Source organism: Neomonachus schauinslandi, chromosome 8, assembly GCF_002201575.2.
Source record: "Neomonachus schauinslandi chromosome 8, ASM220157v2, whole genome shotgun sequence".
NCBI lineage: Eukaryota > Metazoa > Chordata > Mammalia > Carnivora > Phocidae > Neomonachus > Neomonachus schauinslandi.
Window position 1 is genome coordinate 78,964,857 of NC_058410.1, and position 3,281 is coordinate 78,968,137.

The following is a 3,281-nucleotide window of genomic DNA, read 5'->3' on the forward strand; positions in this document are numbered from 1 at the left end:
GAACTAACTTAACTTACCTGAAAGCACTTGTAAGTTGAAAAAAATACTGCAAATGTGTATGTTATTATAGTCGTTATGAGGAGCATATCACAAACAATATTTTGAGAAGACCGTTTTGGTAACAACATGCCAGTTGGAATGGAAGGGAGAGGCTATGGGCTGGGAGACTATAGGATGTTTTCCTCTTTGTTCTAAGAATTCTTCAAGCCCTTGTCACAGTTAATGTTTGCTGAGTAGGAGGGGAGAGGACTTTCAGATATAGAGTATTACTTCTCACTCTTTAATGTGCATTCAAGTCACCTGAAAATTTAGTTTAAAGTGCAGATTTTGATTAAGAAGTTTGGGGTAGGGCCTGAGATTCTTCTTTTTTAACAAGCTTCCAGGTAATGCCAATGCTGTTCCTCCATTGAACATGCTTCATGTACCATGGATTCAGAGGAAGTTGTAGAGGATGAAGCCCCAGAGGTAGTGCAGATTCCAGGTGGCAGCTTACTTTACTTCTAGTTTTGGTCAATTCCAGATAGTGTAAAAAAATCAAATGTCTCTCACTGTGAAGGGTTTCCAAGCTATTCACATCAAACATTAAAGGTTATATTATATTCAAAAGGCATCTGCCTCTTTCCTTACCTTGAATTATATTTAAAAGTCTTTTCCAATTATCCTAGCCCCTTTCTTAAAAAAAAAAAAAACTATAGTGGGAAGGAGAGATACCCCACAACACAGAGATAATGATAACATAGCGTCAAGGAAAAAAAGCCATCTTCCTATGAGAGTAGTGTTAAAATGCTCTTACATAATAAATAAAAATTAAATTTCTTCTACCTCCTAAAAGTTTAATTATGGGAACACATCCTTAATATTGACAAACTAATTACTTACTAAGTTCTCTGAGTTTGAAGTTTACCTCTTAAAGAAAAAACCTGACTTTTAAAGCCATGACTAACATAATGGACCATAAAAATTGATAGTATTATTTCTGTCTGTAGATTTCAGACAGAAATTGCCTTTGAAAGAAGAATATGTCACTGAAAAAATGGATTATACTGACTTTAAAAATATGAATGCTTATCCCTTCTTATTTTGCTTGAATGTAAATCATCACAAAGTAAATGGCTTGATTGAATACAGACTTGTAGCTCAAAGGGTTCAATAGTTAAAGTATATGTTGAGCTGAGGGTGACCCAAATATGATAGATATATGGAATAATCATCCACCTAGCATCTCTGGAAAATATTAGAAGAGCTTGTTTTAATTTTCATGCAACTAAACTAAAACACTTTCTTTGTATTAAACAGCACTATTTGAGGGAATTAAGGACATGTTCCCATTTTAGTTTCAGTTCACATTGTTTAATTGGAAGTTTTCTTTTCCCTTTAAAATATTTTGCAGAGTATTTCAAAGCTGAAATTGGGATATACCCTCCCTGAAGGCAACTGTTGTCAGGTTCTTAGCTGTCTTTCCAGAGATAACCTATGCCTATTGAATGCAGATACATTTTACATTTTTCAATATTCTTTAACTTGCTTTATTCACTTTATATCTTGAAGACCAGTATTATTATAAATGGTATACAGTTAATTATAGATATTACTCTATCTTACAGATATACTAAACTATTTAAATAGTTCTTAAATGATAGAAATTTAGGCTGTTTTTAGGCTTTTGCTATCACCAACAGTGCTGTACATTGGAACATGCTTCATTTTGCACACAAGAGAATATTTACAGAATAAATTGCTAGAAATGGTATTGCTGAGTCAAAAAGGATGCATTTCAAATTTTGTCAGCTGTTACCAAATTGTCTTCCCTATGTTGTACCAATTTTGGTTTACATAAACCTTTGCAAACACAGCATGTTATCAAACTTTCTGATTTTTGCCTATGTGATAAATGAAGAGTAGTGACTTTTAACTTTTAATTTGCATTTAACTCAAACTCTACAATGGATTTATTGTTAATTGCCAGGTAGAAATAGTTTGCTATGATTAAAATGTCCAAATTGTATTAGGAAAAATGTCAAAATTTATAAAGGGTTATAGGATTTTCTCCTTTTACAAAAACCTTCAAGAGACAGAAGCTAAAGAACAACCTTGGATAAGGGAAATCTTCATGCTTTTGTCTTGTCTAGTCTCTAAGCCTCCCATTATCATGTTTCTGATTCAAGCTATCCTGGTATTTTCCCTTTCAATGTGCTTCCTGATTCTTGCCTGTAGGATCAATAAGATCATGAGTTTAAAAAATTGGGGGAAAAAAGGGAGATTATGAAGAAAATAATTATTGGAAAATCTACCCCTCATTTCCTCTGGATCATCTAGAAGGAATAAGACAAGGGGGTAGGTAAGAAACAGTACTGTTTGTTAAGCAAGGTCCCACTGAATTTATTTCCCTATACAAATGTTATTTCATTTAATCTCCAACATAACTTTCAAAATAGATGATGTCATCTTCATGTTACATATGTATAACCTGAAGTCAAAGGAGGGAAGCAGTTGGGTAAGGTTACTCAGCTAGGGAATGAAGCCGGAATTGGATCCCTTTTTCATGTCACTGCAAAGCCCTCCTTCTTCCATGTGACACATTTTCTCTGCCTGTATCATGTTATATAGAAAGGGTTTGTCAGTTTATTATGCCTGCATCCCATCTCAACTCAGAAAAGCCCTTCTGGCTTTTCCTATAGTGATACACACATAGACATTCTGAAAATTCAAATGTTGGTATATATGAAAAAGTGAATAGTGTTTTAATGGATTATTTTGAATAGGTAAGAAAAAAAGTTTGTAGACACATGTGACTCACTGACAGAAAAACTATTTTGTTGACATTAAAGTTGCAATTGCTTTTTTGCCTAAATTTCTCAGAGGAATTTCAGTAAAAGATATCCACAAGAGTATATTTGGATTCTGTCCTGGCAAAGCAGCCTGTTGATTAATTGAAGTATTTATTTTTTTCCCATAAGACATTTTAGCATCACATGGGGAAGGATGACCCAGCTTCATTTCTCCAGGACATGATTTCTTTAGAATGATAATAATGGTTGCATGAAATAGGATGGTATAATTGTATGAATGTGAAAAATGAAAAGGTTCAAAAAAAAAAAAGTAGACTGACTTCTTGAGACTTTAATATCCTAACAAACACTGCAATCTTTAAGGGGGATTTTTGGAATGGTGAGTTTCCCAATCACATTTGACCTAGAACTTCCTTTCATGAGCATCTTATAGGACTGATGTGCAGGAAGAGTCCACTGGGAAACACTGGTGTAGAAACAGCTGTTGGTGAA